The sequence below is a fragment of the Pseudophryne corroboree genome, chromosome 1, assembly GCF_028390025.1.
Source record: "Pseudophryne corroboree isolate aPseCor3 chromosome 1, aPseCor3.hap2, whole genome shotgun sequence".
Lineage (NCBI taxonomy): Eukaryota > Metazoa > Chordata > Amphibia > Anura > Myobatrachidae > Pseudophryne > Pseudophryne corroboree.
Genome location: NC_086444.1, coordinates 783,784,616 through 783,803,738, shown reverse-complemented (window position 1 = coordinate 783,803,738; position 19,123 = coordinate 783,784,616). Strand labels below are relative to the sequence as shown.

Genomic DNA, 19,123 nt, shown 5'->3' with positions numbered 1-19,123 from the left:
TGCTAAAATGCAGCTGCAAGCTAAAATATATAGGAAAGACCAAAACAGAGTACCTTTAAAGATGTGGGTGTAGCTATAGTGGGAGCTATTGCTATGGAGTCCAGAGGTTTAAAGGTCATAATATTTGTCTACCAAGTTTCTGGTAGTGCCTTCTCAGGGGCAAACGCAGGATGTATGGGGGGTGGGGGGGTCCAAAAGTGGGATTTGAGAACGATTGTTGCCAGCCCATGACGGATGCATAATTACTAGTGATGTGCACCGGAAATTTTTCGGGTTTTGTGTTTTGGATTCGGTTCCGCGGCCATGTTTTGGATTCGGACGCATTTTGGCAAAACCTCCCTTAAAAATTTTTGTCGGATTTGGGTGTGTTTTGGATTCGGGTTTTTTTTTTTTCAAAAACAGCTTAAATCATAGAATTTGGGGGTAATTTTGATCCTATAGTATCATTGACCTCAATAACCATAATTTCCACTCATTTCCAGTCTATTCTTAACACCTCACAATATTATTTTTAGTCCTAAAATTTGCACCGAGGTCGCTGGATGACTAAGCTAAGCGACCCAAGAGGGCGGCACAAACACCTGGCCCATCTAGGAGTGGCACTGCAGTGTCAAACAGGATGGCACTTAAAAAAATTGGCCCCAAACAGCACATGATGCAGAGAAAAGAGAAAAAGAGGTGCACTGTGGTTGCTGGATGGCTAAGATAAGCAACACAAACACCTCAATATCACAGGAATTATTCGTTCTAATCAATGGTATTATTGGTCCAAATCACTGGAAGAAAATGACAAAATCACTAGAATTATTAATTCTAATCAATGGTATTATTGGTCCAAATCACTGGAAGAAAATGACAAAATCACTGGAATTATTTGGCAAGATCACTGTAATTAATAATTATAAATCACTGATATTAATTGGTAAAATCTCGCTATTGCCTGCCTAGTGAAGTGGAATCTAGATGGGGTTTTGTACAGGGGACACAATAACTTCATCAATTGTCTAAATCCCAATGCACTAATGGCGGAAAACAGGCGCATGTCTAACAGCGCACTGATTATACTGAGAACTGATTATACTGATCACTGATGATACTACAGAGAACTGACACTGAGCAGTGAGAACAGCACTGGACTATTGTACTGTAGTATACTGGTCCCCACAATGCAGCAAAGATATTGAGCACTGATCCTGAGAATATAACTGAGTCTGACACGGAGCTGCAAGATACAGCAATGGACAACTGTACTGTACTACTATATACTGGTGGTCACCACAATACAGCACTGTACTACTATATACTGGTCCCCACAATGCAACACAGATATTGAGCACTGATCCGGAGAATAGAACTGAGTCTGACACGGAGCTGCAAGATAACGCTATGGCCTACTGTACTGTACTACTATATACTGGTGGTCACCACAATGCAGCACTGTACTACTATATACTGGTCCCCACAATGCAGCACAGATATTGAGCACTGATCGGGAGAATAGAACTGAGTCTGACACGGAGCTGCAAGACACAGCAATGGACAACTGTACTGTACTACTATATACTGGTGGTCACCACAATACAGCACTGTACTACTATATACTGGTCCCCACAATGCAGCACAGATATTGAGAACTGATCCGGAGAATAGAACTGAGTCTGACACGGAGCTGCAAGATACAGCAATGGACAACTGTACTGTACTACTATATACTGGTGGCCACCACAATGCTGCACTGTACGACTATATACTGGTCACAACAATGCAGCAGATATTGAGCACTGATCAGGATACTAGAAGTGACACAGAGCAGCAAGAAACAACAATGGCCAACTGTACTGTACTACTATATACTGGTGGTCACCACAATGCTGCACTGTACTACTATATACTGGGCACAACAATGCAGCACAGATATGGATACTAGAAGTGACACAGAGCTGCAAGATACAGCAATTGCCTACTGTACTGTACTACTATACTGGTGGTCACCACAATGCAGCACACTGAGCACAGATATTGAGCTTTTCAGGCAGAGAACGTAGCCACATCCTCTCCGCTCAATCTACAATGCACGAGTGAAAATGGCGGCGACGCGCGGTTCTTTATATGGAATATGAATCTCGCGAGAATCCGACAGCAGGATGATGACATTTGGCCTCGATCTGCCTCGGACCGTGTAAAACACGTGAAGTTCGGGGGGGTTCGGATCTTGACGAACCGAACCCGCTCATCTCTAATAATTACCATGTAACAAGCAATAGTCTGACCCAAACAAAGTACAGTTTATATAATACAGTTCCTTAGACATATTCAGGCCCAACAATCACGATCAAGCTACCTACCAGATTCCCTCTCTGTTGAGATGATTGAGCACTCCAATACAAAGACACACAAAGCAGACTTAGAGCACAAACTGTTGCCGCTGGGAATGTGCAGCAGCACCATTTCACCCTTTATACTTCATGCAGTCATCGCTGGCCGGGCTGTGGGGAAGAGGGGTTTCTGGGCAAATGGAAACCTCCTCTGCATTTGCCTATGCTGCTTAGTGACTGGGTTTGGCCTATTGCCAGGTCTAATTGGAATGATATTCCATTTTCAATGAGTGGCATGTGTACTGGATGTTACAGAAGGAGCGACTCTCATCTGAGGCTGTTCCATCACAGGCGTGCACCCCCTGGGATGACTAGGTGATCCATCCATCCGAGCATCCCCGTCGAGGCGTGCATCAGAGATGCTGTCCATCATGAGTGCGCGCGTCCGGCCAGCCGGAGTCACCCGGCCAGCCGGAGTCGCACAGACACAGCCATGACTAGCGTGGCTCCATCTGTATAATGGAAAGTGGAAACTGTAATGTGCCATAATCTCTACTTGCCACTGTAATGTTACATAATATGAACTGGAGACACTGTAATATTGCACAGTGTGAACTGTGACCACTACAGTGTGGTATAATATGAATGGGGCCAATCGAATATAGAGTAATATGAATAGGGCCACTACAATGTGGCATAATATGACCTGGGGGCACTACAAGGTGGTACAGTATATCATGAACTGGGGGCACTACTAAGTGATATAATTTCTTGGGACCCAGTATATCATAATGTGAATTGGGGGCTTTGTGTGGGCACTGTATGGTGTAATGTGTACTGGCAGCTCTGTAATGTGGCATATTGGGAAATATGGTTTATAAAATGAACAACTGCAGCCAAGAAAGGCCTCTTTCTAAACAAGTTATGGTGGAGGTCCTTTCAAAATGTTGCTGCGGGCTCCACATAATTCTTGCTATGCCTCTGACTAAAGATGTAAGATAGGGATGCTATACTGGGAAAGTAAAAGAATTGGGATTTGCATCCCAAAAAGTTCAGGATGCCCAAGCGTCCCGGTTTCAGAGGGGTAGGCTGCGGCAGGACTGGACTCACTGTAGCGGTGTCTGACACTGTGGGCAGAAGAGCATGCTGGGCATAGAAGACTGCCTGCAAGCCAGGCCAGGTCAGATCAACATCACATGGTGGCATACGCATGGTCTCCGGCTGTTTGGTAGGAGAGGAGGGGTGGTTGGCTAAGTTTTATCTCAGCAATGAGTTGGATCCATTTTTCCTGCAATCTGGCTAGGAGCTTCCCAGGAGCCCTGTAACTGCGATTTGCTACTTGAGATTATTTTTTACATGTGATTTATCTCATGCAATCTAACGTTATTAGACCTATTCTGTGTGATTGAGATAAATATCATGGTCAGCCCGTGTGATCTGCAACTGCGATGTGAGGCACACGGGAGTGCACCTCTCATTGCAATTGCATGAAAAGGACATGCAATGTGACACTTTTCATGCAATCCGTCTCAGCAATTCATCTCAATCGCATAAAAACAGGCCATATCGCACTAGTGGATGGGGGCCTTTAGCTTAAAGGAAACACTTTATTGCTATGATATGGCTGATTACAGAGAATAGTTGTGTCTGTCAGGATAATAGCAGTTGTACGTGCATGCCTTCACTGCATTGTAATTCCCATATTATGGTATTTATGTAATAGGGTACAGCGCGGGATAACTTCGCCAGCAGAACCCATATGAATAAACCCTGATTTTTTTTATTTGGAAAACATAAAAAAGGCAACACTATGTTAAGTATATTATGAATTTTTCCACTGTGTTCCTAGAAGTTTTTTTGTTTTTTCAAGTGTATAGTGGTAACGTGGAATCTTTCAAATATTGTATAAAGCCATTGAACTGATGCTGTAAGACAAGAGGGGGTGATATGCTTAATAAATTATCCAAATAAAAAAACTTTTTAGATTAGATTTCGGAATACTTTTCAGCCAAAATAATTGAATGAACTGTATGACTGTACCATCTTTTGAGGGTATTTCCTTTTTTTTAAATCACTTTCAGGTAATAATTTAAAAAAATGTCATGGTCAGTATGGCTTATGCATACATTTTGTGCATTAGGTCTGTTAATAAATTTATGTGGCACGGCTCAGAAAAAGTATTTTATTTTAAATATTTTTTGCTTGCTGGAACTGATTATTATTCAGTCTGTAACCTGAGCCTCTTAGTCTTTTATTTGTCATATTGCAATTCATATTGAAATGTATATGATTTTTATAGATAATTTAATATTTTAGATTCCACGTCTCTCCTGAGATCAAAGGCATGTGCTTTCTCAATCCATGTTTGATTATACTGTATGCTGGATAATATATGCCATTTCAATGAATTGGTGTTACAGTATTATGGTATTGCATATTAAATTCTCTTTTGTAAACTGGAGAGACTGAGTGATCTCTTCATCGCACTTCTTGCTGTTTGTTTGTTTGTTTGTTTCTATCCAATAAAAAAAATAACTGTTTGCACTGCACTTAGGTCACTGTTTGTAAACTTTTATAAATGTATTTTAAGTAGAGATGTGCGGCGGACACTTTTCGTGTTTTGTGTTTTGGTTTTGGATCTGGATCCCCGCTGTCTGGATCTGAATTGGTTTTTCCAAATCCACCCTTTTGGGTTTTGGTTTTGAATCTGGATGATTAAAAAAAAAACATAAACAAAGCTAAAATCACAGAATTTGGGGGTAATTTTGATCCTACGGTATTATTAACCTCAATAACATTCATTTCCACTCATTTCCAGTCTATTCTGAACACCTCACAATATTGTTTTTAGGCCAAAAGGTTGCACCGAGGTCGCTGGATGACTAAGCTAAGCGACACAAGTGGACTGCACAAACACCTGGCCCATCTAGGAGTAGCACTATAGTGTCAGACAAGACGGCAGTTTTAAATACTAGGCCCCAAAGAGCACATAATGCAAAGAAAAAAAAGAGGTACAACGAGGTCGCTGGATGACTAAGCTAAGCGACACAAGTGGGCGTCACAAACACCAGGCCCATCTAGGAGTGGCATTACAATTGCAGACAGGATGCCAGTTTTAAAAAATAGGCCCCAAAGAGCACATAATGCAAAGAAAAAAAGAGGTGCAAGATGCAATTGTCCTTGGACCGTCCCACCCACCTTTATGTTGATTGAACAGGGCATGCACAGTTTAATAAACCCATCATTTCAGCGACAGGTGGTCCCCCTGGAAAAAGCTTGCCAAGTTCTCAGAATTTGTTTCCTCTCTGTGTGAGAAGAACACGCCAACAGCAGTATCACCACTATTTCTATTCTACAATTCTTTATTTAGTCAGTTAATGCCCAGTGCAGTTCAATGTTTCTTCTACTCACAATTGTGACACTTGTCAAACGATTCAGGTGCTAAAGTCTGGCGATCATTGATTAGTAACATATCCACTTAATACTAGTGATCATAGTTGGATATTTTTACAACAATGCTTTGACCACTCCTCGGTCCGATTAATACAGAAATCTGTACTGGTCAGGGGAAATGGTGGTATGACAATTCCGTGTCTACAACCTTTCCAATCACTCTTTGTAACAAGAGACCAGAACATTTTAACATTTTTTCCAATTCCCTATTTTTTCATGGATCATTTAGATGGGTAAATTATGTTTACATTGATATCAATAAAAGTTATGTTTTAAATAATTCTTGATATATTCATAGGAACGCTTTCCTATACAGAGTGCGCCCACACAAGAGCCTTCTTTCTCTCCCATTTCAGTCCAAGTTCTCAGAATCATAGCTAGCTACAAACATACCACCTCCTTCTTTGATGACTTCACATTATGAGAAGAGACAAGAGAAAGAGGACAGTGTCAAGAAGGTGATTAAAAATTAGAGAGGCACACGCAATCAGGAATAACACACAGGCTTTCACCTCCACTCCTATATTGGTGTGGAACAGAAAGGACTTCAACCAAGCAAATATATAATTATTAATTGCCACATTACTGGACAAACTGAAAACTAGGGGCCAAAGCCTCCAAAATTGTAACCCCCTTCTCCATGTTCAGGGATTAAGATTGTCTCGGATTTAATGCTGGGATGCAAATAAACTGGAGTATACTACAGGATCAAGATTGGACAGTCTGGAGATTTATTTTGTGAAATTCTCGTGTTTTTTTTTTTTTTTTTTCATTTTTGTATTGCATTTTTATTTACATATTTTGTGGCAGATGACTTATTTTGTTTTTCACAGCTCCCAGTTACACGCATGTGTGCATACCTGTGTGTACCAGTTACACACACATGAGCATACCTTTGTGTCTTATTTTATTCCTATTTTATTTTTAAGCAAAGCAGTCCCTTATACTGTATGTTTTAGCAGCCCCTCCTGAGCCCCCACAGCAGCCCCAGATGGGGCAAGTTGAGTTTGGGTGGGTTTGGTAAAGTACTAAGCACGACTGTGCAGTGAATTTTTTTGTTATTGAGCCCCTGCCTTGGTGGAACTTACCACTCTACAGCTAAACTCATTTCATACTATAAGTAGGACTGTGGGAGGAAGCAATGCTAACCTCTGTACCCACAGCATGCCTCAGTCTTCTTGGCTGTAAGCCACCATGAGACTCCATACTGGGCCTTATTCGGTAACTGTTTGTACCTCACAGGAGCTCCTGGTCCATCTAGTGCTGCAGGGCAATGGAAAGCTGATGCAATGCAAGATCACTGAAACTGTTCTTCTAACACCATGAGGTCTTGTGATAACCCTACCATGCCCTTAGGAAAAGAAGATCCCTGTACAACAAATGCGCATCTTCTAAATAAATAATCCCATATTGTGGAACATCAATAATAAATCAAAAATAAGGTTGACTAATTGGAACCATTCATTTGAGTGAGTTCCTATCATGAAATAATTGAGAAGAACCTCTCTCTAATGCTCAGGCAGAAAATCTCACTTTTACCTCTCCAGCAGTTGGGCTGTATTATGATTCAGTCTCTTCTGAGTCACACTGACTTCAGCCACAAATGTGGTCTCTCCCCACTTTATTTAAAAACACTTTGGCAATTTCCATTTCCACCTTTGCGGCTAGTTTTCACAAATCTGTGACATTGAGGCTTGTTTCATATCTGCTCTAGGCTTTCATTAAAACATAGAATCACGTATAGCAGCACCCCTGGAGTTATACGGCAACATCCCAGTACTTATGCAGCATAGGCAGCACTCCTGGAGAATTAGATAGCACAGCAGACAGGCAACAGCACCCCTGGACTTAAACAGCAGTGGGGCAGCACCCCTGGACTGATAGGGCAGAGGGGCAGCACCCCATATAGGGCAGCACCCCTGGAATTATGTGGCAGACATAGAAAAGATGTGCAAGATGGAATTGTCCTTGGGCCCTCCCACCCACACTTATGTTGTATAAACAGGACATGCACACTTTAACAAACCAATAATTTCAGCGACAGGGTCTGCCACATGACTGTGGCTGAAATGATTGGTTTGCTTTGGGCCCCCCACCAAAAAAGAAGTAATTAATCTCTCCTTGCACAAACTGGCTCTACAGTGGCAAGATGTCATCCTCATCCTCACAGGGAAATACTATTCAAACAAACAAACAAACCACATCATTTCGGTGTCAGTGGACTGCTTACGCTATTATCCAAAGTTTCTGAACTTGACAATGACTTATGATGAATGCGCTGCTGGTGACGTATAAGGGAGGATGTTTCTAGGTGGTTAACGTCCTTACCCCTACTTATTATGGATTGACAAAGGCAACAGATGGCTTGACAGCTGTTGTCCAGATTGGTGGAGAAATAATTCAACACCGAAGAGGTGGATTTTTTGGAATTTTGCCCAGGCATGACAATGGACTTTTTCATCCCCAGGGGGCATGCAAATGGTGGTAGGAGCCTCCTCTTCCCATACAGTGTTGTGAAGGTCAGGTTTAGACATTGCAACCGCGGACAGTGCCAGCACTCCTGTATATTCACAACACCCCTGTAATTTTACAGCATACAAAACAAAGAAAAAGTTTACTCTGCGCCAAAAAAACACTATGTTATATCAGTGTGCAGTCTGTCATGTATAATGATTGACTCAGTACAACTTCAACTATAAATATCCACTTTTATATTTGATCTTAAAAATTAGCAGCATACACATACATACATACATACATAAACTTTGTAGCAATATTGCTCTCTATATAGACAATATAAACAATATGTTATATATTCTAAAAATAACTTGTTGGCTCTGTTTGGTAGAAATTGGATTATTAAGCACTGGCGTCCCAGTGTCAAAAAACTGGATAATAATAAAAAGTCCCGCAAATATGATAATGCAGTCTCTCTGTGAATAATATATATTAGTTGTAATAGATAATTACCAATGTGCTGATTCCTGGATTGTTTGGATGCAGGGTTCGTTTTGCAGTAAAATGCACATGTGGATAATTGATAGAATAGAGTTACCGTTCCATTCGCAAAACAGCTTCACTGATTGATGGCCTTGTCAGGCAGTTGCTGTGATTACTTCCACACCACGGGTAATTGACCCCACTGCGGAGGACATAGGCAGACACCCGGTGAAATCAAATGGAGAAACGGATGAGATTGAAGCCGCTGCAGACAGCCGTATGCGGTAATTAGCTGATACTCGCCGGCTTTTGTGATGGTAAGAGACAGACGTGAAGTACTGCAGGACACCGCCGACTTCAAGCTCTGGACTTCTGCCTTTCGGATTGTGATCTGCGGCTGGCAGTCAGCTGGAGCACCCGGTGTACAGCGTGCGGATAAATGCTGTGGCTGTGTGCAGCGGTAGGTCCGTTCCACGGACGAATGAGACCACACAGAGACCGATATGGAGTGGGCGTCAACGCGTTTCGTCTCCTAGGCAACCGGAGACTTCCTCAAGACAAGGCCAGTGTACATTTATTTTCACTGCCCCCCTGAATTTTTACAGCATACAAGACAGGGCCAGTGTACATTGAATTTACTGCATCCCTACATTTTTACAGCATACAGGGCCAGTGTAATGTTATTTTGACAGCAGCATCCATATATTTGAAAGCATACAGGAGCAGTGTGCCTTTAATTTTTAACAACTGCATCCCTGAATTTTTATAGCATACAGGGGGAGTGTAATGTTATTTCTCTAATGTCCTAGTGAATACTGGGAATTGAAGAATACCATGGGGTATAGATTGGGTCCACTGGAGCCTGACACTTTAAGAAATCAATAGTGTGTGCTGGCTCCTACCCTCTATGCCCCTGCTAGCAGACTCAGTTTAGAAAAATGTGCCCAAGGAGTTGGGTGCATTCTGTTGCTCTCCAGAGAGTTCTCTTCAGAAATGTATTTTATTTTAGTTTTTTCAGGCACACTGGTTGGCAACCAGTCTGCCTGCATCGTGGGACTTAGAGGGGGATCAATCCAACTTCCTAAAGAGTTAATGGCTCATATCCCCGCTGACAGGAAACTGAGCTCCTGAGGTGCTGATCTCATACCCCTCGGGTTTGAGCCCACACCAGCAGCATGCCTCCACCCCTAACAGATGCTGAAGATGTGGTGGGGTGAGTAATATGCCGGGTTCCCGGTTAGCGGGTCCCCGGCGCAAAATGGTGGCATAAAGGGACAGTGTTCACCCAGCTATGGGCTGTGGTGCTCACTGCTTACCCACACTGGTGATTTACCATAAAGAGGGTGCCACACTCATTTTTATTATATACTAAGGAGACACCAGTATAAAATTCTGAGAGGAACCGCGCGCCATTACAGGGGTGGGACTTCCCGGAGAGTGGGACCAGTGGCTCTGAGGTGCCATTTCCTGCTGCTGCAGCTGCTGTAACAAGCTGTTGGTGGGCTGCTCCTCCACAGGACCCACTGTAACACCAATGAAACTGGTACCAGGGGGTTATAGTGAAGGGGGCAGCGCAGTATCAGCGGTTAAACCGCTGTGAGGTAAATTACATTATATACATACCCAGCAGGGTGCTGCTCTGATTGCAGTATCGTGTGCTGGTCCAACCTTCTCTCTGTTTCACTCCATTCAGGGTTGTCTACTAGAAGTGTGCTGTCTGCACATTGATTTCCATTTTCACTCTGTTTCTGCAAAAGCATGTCTACCAATAGTCTGTGTGTACTGCATGCAAGGCTAGGTTTACTCCTTCCTCACAAGGGTCTCTAATGTGTACCCAATGTTCACTACTCTCTCAGGGTAGTGATGGAAAGGAACCTGAGTGGATGAATTCCATTAAAAAAATGATTGCAAACATAAATCAAAAGTTAGGCATGGCTAAACAAGAAAGGCAAACCCTGAAACAGTCAGCAGACACATTCATATTAACCAATACTGACCACAGACAGACTCCTCAGCCCCCCCCCCCCACATTGGTCTCTTATAAACGGACCCTCCCTCAGATATTGCAGTCTGACTCTGATTCTGAATTACCAGAATTTGATGAGGAAGAGCTAGGGGAGGATGAGGATTGTTCCCTGTCCCCGGGAGTTGAGGCCCTAATTTCTGCTATTAGGGAGGTTCTCAGTTTTCCAGACAAGGAAACAGAACCTACAAAGGAATTGCATTTTAATGTAAAGCCTAAATCCTTTGCAACTTTCCCAGTCTCTAAGGAATTAGATTCTCTGGCAAATGCAGCATGGTTAAATCCTGATAAAAAGTTTAACACTGCTAAACGGATACTAAATACCTTCCCAATTCCTATAGAGGATAGGAAGATCTGGTAAATCCCCCCCAGCAGTGGATATGTCTGTATCCAGGCTGTCACAAAAAAATTGTTCTACCTGTACTGGGGGGCTATTTCTCTCAAAAACCCAGCTGATCGCAAAATAGAGACCACTCTTAAGTCTATTTATTCTGCGGCAAGTAAAGCCCAACACACTACCATAGTGTGCGGCTGGATCTCCAGAGCCATGGTCAAATGGTCTGATGTTATTTTAAAAGGATTGCATGCACTAACTCAGGAGGAGATAGTTACACTGCTTCAACATATCCAAGATGCTGCAAACTTAATGAGTGAGGCTGTTAAGGAACTTTTATCATTAACGGTCATACCTCCGCTATGGAAGTATCGGCTCGTAGAGCTCTGTGGCTGCGACAATGGTCAGCAGATGCTCGTAGAGCTCTGTGGCTGCGACAATGGTCAGCAGATGCCGATTCTAAGCAAAGGGTAGACATCCTTCCTTTTACAGGCGGTGCCTTGTTGGGAGAATAACTGAACAAGTGGATATCTCAGACGACTGCAGGTAAATCTACATATCTGCCATCTACTCCGCCACCTGCTAGATGTCCCTATCCTTGGCCCTGTCTGCAGATTTTTCATGCTGCCAGATTTAGAGGCAAAGCCAGAGGTGCCTGCTATGCTGCTATAGGAGCTCGCAGTAAGTTCCGTAAACCAGCGGCTGCTGAAACTTCGGACCAGGCCTCAGGAGCCTCTTCCACAAAGCCCTCCGCATGATGGGTGACCCCAGCAGCAAGGCAATTTTCAGGTAGGGGCTCTCCTTCAACACTTTGCCCACATATGGGCAGAGTCCTGCCGGGATCCCTGGGTGAGGGATCCCATATCCCAGGAATTCCGGCTGGAATTCCTGGAACTCCCACCTCTCAGATTCTTCAGGTCAGGATTACCAGCTTCACCTATAGCAAGGTTTACCTTGCAAGAGGCAGTTCAAAAACTGCTTTCAACAGGAGTACCTGTTCCAGTACCTCCTCAACTCCACACAAAGGGGTGTTATGCAAGCGTCTTTGTAGTCCCGAAACCGGATGGCTCTGTACGGCCGATCCTGAACCTCAAATCCCTGAACCCTTATTTTCAAGTGTTCAAATTCAAGATGGAATCACTGAGAGCTGTGATAGTAAGTCTAAAGGAGGGGAGTTCCTGGTATCACTGGATGTCAAGGATGCATACCTGCATATCCCAATATGGCCGCCTCATCAGGCGTTCCTATGGTTCACAATACTGGACCAACACTTCCAGTTTCATGCCTTACCCTTTGGCTTCTCCACAGCCCCAAGGGTATTCACGAAGGTCATGGCGGAGATGATACTGCAATTGCGCATGATGGGTGTCAACATATTCCCGTACCTGGAAGATCCCCTGATAAAGGCTATTGTCAAAGTCGAAAAATATTGCAGAACACACATCACGTACAAACTGCACACACATGCCCACTGCACGTGCACTTGTTCTGCCATGCGTGCACATATCCGCAATTTGCGTATGGTCGCTCCCACGGTCCTGCGCATCGGCGCGTGGTATGGGTATTTACGGCAGAGTTTATGTATGCATGGAGAACCATCAAAACACATTACATATTTAATCCAAATAGTGCACAATGTACACATAGGCCAAAATGTACTAAGAATTCGAGTTTGTCCGATTTGTGTTTTTTTTTTCTAAGTCCCAATCCGGGAATTCACTAAGCACCAATCTCGGCAGTGTTTTGACTATTCGTAATGGTTTGATTAGCAAAGTTCAGAAATACGAATGAATAGACCATCGGTCAAACGCGGCTGTTATTTCATACAATACGGGAATTCACTATTCATTCGTATTTGGGTGTTAGTCTCTGAGTGGTCAAATGCGGTCGTATTTTTATGCGATTCGTTAAAAAAATCTGCAAAAAAATAGACCTGCTTTTTTCAGCCGTGTTTACATGTGCTGACACTTAAAAATCATTCACACCTGACTTATCATGCCTATAAAAGGGACACAAACTTGTCTCATCCAAAATAATTTATTGCCTTATGTTTGCTGTAGTAAATTTGGACTTTTAAAAGTCAATACACATTTTTCAACATATATCCATTATTACACACATTAGTGTTAAAAGTTAAAATCTTTTTTATTTTGTAGGTTGTGCCTCAGGTTTTTAAATATGATTACTCCTTTTTTACACACACAAATATGCCACAACAATAATGTCATTCATTTTGGTTATGAAAAATTATAAATGTACACAAACATATTAGGACACTTTTACACAACTCTATTGTGTTTTTCTTGTAAAGTCGTCTACAGAAGAAATGTGAACCAGTTTTAATTCACATTGTAAGTTGCATTGGTCATGGATGATTATGCCTGGCTGCCAATTATTGTGTGTGCAGGATCTGAGATTGATTGGAATCTAGAAAGAGTAATGATTAGAAAAAAATCAAGTGGTCTGGTTACTTCCTGCTAACATCTATGTGGCTGCCTGGCAATGATTGTGTGTGCAGGATCGGAGAATGATTAGAATCTAGAAAGAGTAATGATTAGAAAAAAAACAAGTGGTCTGGTTACTTCCTGCTAACATCTATGTGCATCAAAAACATTTCCCTCCTCCAAAAAATGGCAAAAATGGTAAAGAATAAATGTGCATACGAATTCCTGTTGCTGTTTCTACCACTTCTAATTAATGATGTTGTTCAAATTGTCAAGGAGCTCAGTGTTATATCTTTTTTAACAAACATACACGTACAAAGTATTTTTATTTACTTCTCTGAAATAAAAAATGTGAGTTTTCAATGTTAATTGATTTTGGTTGGCTGCTTGTCCTGCCCTTTGCCTTTACCACTGTCACGTTGGCGTGCTCTGGTGGAGCGTCTTGGTGGTGATGACATTGGCGTGATATTTGGAGTAGTCGTACCAGAACTGCTGCTTGTTTGCTGATGTTACGGAGGGATGCTGTTACCAGGACTAGAAGCAGAAATTTAAAAAAAACACATTAGCTATCCATATGTTTGATCAATTCTAACAAATCACTACACATGGAACACATGTCATTGACTGTTGCTTCCAGATATCCTGCATAGCAACATCATCACTCATAACTTAAATACATACATATGCCTGTGTGTGGCAAATGGGTCTGGTTACTTCATTGTGAAAGCAAACACATTAGTTTTCTTGTAGATCACACATACTCCACCATAAAAACACTTTGAAATCCATAATGTGTTACCTTATATTTGTATTTAAACAAACATAGTAATGTTTTTATATGTATTTGGCCGTGTTAGTTCAAACACACATGTGTTAAATTGTAAAATTACCGTACTATTTTCACAAAATAAACATGAGTTTCTGTTGCAGCATCTTTCACACAATGTGCTACTGCATGGCTGAAGTGGACATACATATATTTACAGGATGTGGACAAGGCCATTTTGCTCAGATTCCATTTCATCTTTTACTGACTTTGGTAAGTATATCATATTTTGATGTGTTTGGACTTAATGCGTTTAAGTAAAAGTTTGATTAATATATTTTTAATTTTTACAGTTTGATACTCACAATCAAGCTGAGGGGAGTGTGGTTCACGTCTTGGAGGTGTGTCCAAAATTTGGAGTGTGGGGCCCGAACATACTGTCGATAATCTTTGTGGCGGGGTAGCCTGCTGTGGTTGGCCCTGGACATCAGACCTTGCTTTCTTTGCTGCCCCATTTTTTTTGCCTGTTGTGTTACTGAAGTCCAACTTCTGCTGCTCCAGACTTCTTTTGATGGACCTAGTATTGAAAGTGAAATGTTGTTATGACCATTCCTTTACAAACATACCCTATACTACAATGGACACTTTACCTGCTTCCGCCGAGTCAACATCATCAAATGTAATGGGAGTTACTGTCGGACAACCAGTACTGCTTTTTTCCAACACTGTAAAACCAAAATAAGAAATCATGTAATCATGCTATTGTGGATACATCCACCCATTATGCTTATAAACATTAATTAAATAAAAAGAGCGTGTTTTGCATTTTAAAAAAACATAAGGACCGTAAACCAATAAACCACTACATAAAACAATAAAGATTGTCCTATAGCCATATGCACTATGGAAAGTGCAACACAGGAAAACATGTACAGGACACAGACATAGGACACAAGTCAAAATACAGTCAATAACAACCAAAAGCACACACATCTTCATTTGGTAATGAAAGGTCAAATATTACATATGCAATATAGAAATTGCTCTGTGATGTGGCACTCCATACACACATTACCACTATATGAGGCAACCAAAAATACAACACCAAAAAAAAAAACAGTGTTGTATCTGGGTACAAATACAGCCTCAAACTGAACAAACAAATAGTGTTTTTTTGTCAAAAAAGAAAACATTCAGTAATAAGGACATTACACATGTAAGTGGTTTTAAAACCACTTTCCACTACTCCAGCCTCTAACATGATAACCACAGTTTTAACAACATTGCACATGGATAACATAAATCTCAAACCTAGTCAAAATGTAAACTTTCAAAATGTGCAAAAGGAATACATTATTGCAGGACAATTCTATGACACACCAAGTCCAAACTACACATGGAAAATATAGTGAAAAAAAAAACATGACATACAGTAAAGTAAGATGTTACATTGGCTTTTGTACAAAACATAACCAAAAACAAGGTATTTGCTAACACACACTTGAAGATGGGAGTAATATGCAACGTCACATGACACACATTAGAATTAAATAAAAATAAAAACATAGAATGTTAATGCAAATACACATGCTCACCATTCTTCCTGGGCCTATCTGAATCCCGGACATGGGTTGCAGAGACTACTTCAGGAGGTATTACACTCCGCATGAGCTCCTCATACTCCAGATATCTTGCAATATAGGGCTGGCCACCACCAGCTTTTCGAGCCGACTTTGCCTCCTTGGCCATTTTGGACTTGACGCGTCGCTTTATGTCCTAGTACCGTTTGCGGCACGTGTCCTCCGTCCGCTTGACCACCCCCTCACTATTGACAGCAGCAACAACTTTCGCACACAACACCGTCTTCTTCCGTGTTGGCACCTTGGTGGACTCAGGGCCAAATAGCTGCCGCTGATACTTCATCAGCTCCCGCACCAATGCCACATTTTCTGCATAAGTAAACTTGACATTCCGCCCAGTCTTAGTAGTGGTGCGTGGCTGCGGAGCACTCTGACTGTCACTATCACTGTCACTTGAGGCTGCTGCAGCAACCTCACCCACCTCCTCCACCTCACTAACCTCACTCACACTCACCTCCTCCACCTGACCGACCTCCTCCCCCTCACTCACACCCTCCACCTCACCCACCTGTGAGTCACACATAATTGTGTGTCTAAACACTTAACACAGAAAAATAAAAAGACAAACAACACACTCCGCAACTACCACTGCACAAATCACACACACGCACACACGCACACGCACACGCACACGCACACGCACACGCACACACACACACACACAAACAGTGACAAGGGACTATAAAAAAAAACCTTGGACCAAAAATGAGACAAAACCACAAAAAACAAAACTACAAGAATGACAAGACTACTTTCAAACACAATACTACACTCAGAAATCGCCCAAAAATCTCCTCACCAAACCAACTACTCACCAACCTCCACAGCACAACCTCCCTCCTCACCACTAACTAAACCCACGAGGTGCGGACGGTTTGGGGCGTATTTATATGGTTTCACACAGACACTCCTACCATCTGAAACACAACCAATCACGAAAGGGGAGGAAAAATGAAACTAAAAGTGAAAATGCGACCGAGGGAAAAAAATTACCCTGCAGCGTTTAACGTAGAAAAAAAACACCAAAAAAAATAAAAACACGTAAGCAAACAACAATGACGGCCGCAAATGGGCCAAAAAACCCCCGACTGGCATCGACATCGGAAAACACGAAAAGCATAAAGTCGACTGCTTCGTAACTTGGCGTATATAGTTTCAAAAAGTTGCATGAAAATGCACCCGATACAAGACGAGTTTAAACACTACACAATCCGACACAAACACGAATATTAGTAAATATTGGCCATAGTCTCCTTGCACCACATCAGAAAGTTATAGCTGTTTAAATGGTTGCAGAACAAAGGTATTCACCTTTACAGGATAAGAGGGGACAGACTAAGATTATAAGGTGGTATTTGGTATCCAGCTGTAGGATATTTTTAAGGGTAACATTCCGGTGTTGGTCTATGGAAGATCGCATGTTCCTGCGGATAGTTATGTGCAGAAGCAGAATATAGATATAAACTGTATTTACTGTATATTATGTATGCGGCGGGAATCCAGAGGAGACCACCCACAAGAGCAGTTGAGAAAGACATCGCCTACCTTTTCAAATCAACCTATGACCTCTCCTGTACTGTAAAAGTGCATTCCTGTGTCCAATGGACAAAGGGATTACAGTATCCATTGTATTGCTTTTGGAAGAATTGTATAAATAAAGCCTGCTGCAGCCCGACCAGACACAAGACTCACAACGTTGTCTATTTGATGACGGAGGACCGGACCGGGAAGCGCACGCGAATATAATCACGTATGTACATTGACTTTAGCCATTATTCTGTTATATATTGTCTTGTATTGTAGTGTATAATTTGTATTGTAAACCCCCTTTCAGAAATAATCCACTGTGGTGTCGGAACCCAGCGGTAAAATCACAATTGGTGTCGTGTCCTCATTGCCCTGCTAAGGTTTAAAGCGTATTATCATTGCATTGCTGTAGAAGGTTTAAAGTGTATCTCTGGGTGTGTTCGCGCTGTGAGTACTTTGTACTGTCAGCGCGGCGTGTGTACGCTAAGTCCGTACACTGTATGGGACTCTGTACGCTAATAGCGTAAAAGGTGCGTAGAGTGTGAATTAAGAATAGCGGCCGCAGCGGCTAAAGGTTTAAAGTGTATTTAAGGTATGTTTAAGGCACAGCTTTAATTCCTGTAAAGATAATCTGCTTTATCAATTGGGGGCTCTCCAGTCTTCCACATTTTTACTGCTTAACAGGTCACGAGCAGACTCAATCTATCAGCATAAGGGTGGACAGGGATCCTACGTATCCTTTTCTTGGTCGGTGGATGCACTGAAAACCCTACTTAATTGCTGATTAGACGGTGTCTGCTCTGTATGGTTTGTAGGGATGCTGGTAGAACTCATACGGTAAGCAGGAAAAAAGCTATTTAAAATCTGTGAATTTATTTTTGCCGCCAAATGCGTACACAACAAAAGTGTACACCCATACCCTGTGCATACTCTCCCACATTGTTGCCATAACATTCAGATTACTAGATTCATAATATAAATATTAAGGAAGCAAGTGTAAAACACAAACGCAGTCTGGCCTAGTTATAAAGGTTTATACAGAGAAACTGTGTGGCGTGTTAAGTGAGCGATTATAGTTAATATTGCTCACATTTATAGAAATTGTGTGAGTTGTTTTATTGCGTCTGCACATTGGTACATGTGGTACGGAATGTGAGGACAGCGTACACAAAACGTGCACGTAGCGCAAGGCCGCACACGTGGCATAAAGGTACGCACGGTTGCGTAATTACGCAAGCTTGCGTTGTGTTGTGTGTGCATAATAAAACCACACGATAGTTCGTATACTTTAAAGGTGGGATAGTAGCCACGCTACAATAACACAAGATTGCCCAGTTTCCAAAGTTTAGTATAAAACCCTTATTTACTGTATTGCCTCTGGGAGTAAATCTGCTTGTCTGAATGATAATTTTCTGTACAGAAATATAAAGTGTATCTGAGTGAGCGAGTGCAGGAGTGAGTGGATACTGAACCCGAGAACTAGGTGGACTAGGTGGATTGCTAGCTGGTCTAGGTGGACACACTGGGTTAGTAGAGGCCCGGTGGCGTAGGGTTCGCAGCCTTGCATTAATTAACTAAGTGGACTAAGTGGTCTTGGTGGACTGAGTGGTATCCCATACAACTCTAGGTGGTCTACTAGGTGGTCTATAACAATCGTAGGGCATATACATAACTAGTATCT

General features: G+C 42.1%; 1 long non-coding RNA gene across 2 annotated transcripts in view; it reads left to right on the top strand.

Moving 5' to 3' along the window:
* The window catches only part of LOC134945199 (uncharacterized), a 47,819-nt gene extending 32,206 nt beyond the window's left edge, over nt 1–15,613 (top strand). Inside the window, exons 4-5 of one of the 2 annotated variants that reach the window (XR_010182080.1) lie at nt 14,440–14,548; nt 14,629–15,613. This is a non-coding gene — a long non-coding RNA (uncharacterized LOC134945199). The remainder of the gene's footprint in view (nt 1–14,439; nt 14,549–14,628) is intronic. The other variant, XR_010182075.1, reaches the window with a different exon arrangement.
* The last annotated feature ends 3,510 nt before the right edge of the window (nt 15,614–19,123 follow it).